The sequence below is a fragment of the Oryzias melastigma genome, linkage group LG16 (genome assembly GCF_002922805.2).
Source record: "Oryzias melastigma strain HK-1 linkage group LG16, ASM292280v2, whole genome shotgun sequence".
Lineage (NCBI taxonomy): Eukaryota > Metazoa > Chordata > Actinopteri > Beloniformes > Adrianichthyidae > Oryzias > Oryzias melastigma.
Genome location: NC_050527.1, coordinates 20,815,618 through 20,816,566, shown reverse-complemented (window position 1 = coordinate 20,816,566; position 949 = coordinate 20,815,618).

Here is a 949-nt window from a genome sequence, read left to right as displayed (position 1 = left end):
CAGAAGGCGTAGGTGAGGTCCTCTGGAAGGCTCTGAGCTTGTCCTTGCCCGGTTCCTCTCCTGCTGCTCGCCGCTGCACCGCTCCCTGCTCCTCTGGTCCAGATCATCTGCTTCAGCTGCTCCAGCGCTGTTTCAGCTGATTTAACGACCTTCACTGAATAGCCTCTGCTGGACATGTCGGCCGTTGCTTCTGCCGCCGTACTGTAGATTTTGGTTTCTTCAGTAAATTTCACCTTCAGCCTGGCTGGGAAGAGGGTCTGGAAGGGGATCTGCTGTTCTTTCAGGACCCTGCGCACCTCCGCATACTCTATTCTTTTCTTCAGGATGAGAGGAGGGTAATCATGGTCCAGGTTTACTTGGCTGCCCTTCCATTTGAAACCCCTCTTCTGCCATGCTTTGCGGAGCACCAGTTCTTTGGTCTTAAAACTGAGGAATTTCACCACGATAGAGTGCGGAGGCACGTCGTCCGGCGGCAGGGGGGCCAGCGAGCGATGCGCCCGCTCGATGTGAAAGTCGAGCTCCTCCCGGGGAATCTCTAGGCCGCCGCGCAGCAGCTCCTCCACAATCTCGCTCATTGTCGGGGAGTCTCGCACCGCCACTCTGTATCACAGACAGAAGTTTAGCCAAAGACTGTGTGTAGGTAAGGAGCGCGGTGTAGTAATATACCATCAAATACATTTAATCTTGACAGAGCGCTTCTTGGTGCTTCTTAAATGGTGATGGGAGTTGTTCCAATAGCCACAAGACGCTGATCCATCAAAGAACAAAATGAGGCTGACGAGAGATCTCCCCTGGAGGACTTCAGATGGATCTTCTGTTGGCTGAAGAAGACAAATACAGTGAAGACATAACCCAGATGTTAGGTCCAAATCACAATAAACAATAAAACAATAAACAATAAAACCCACGAACAAGTCCAGTAAGGTCACACACTTCGCAGCGAAGGGGA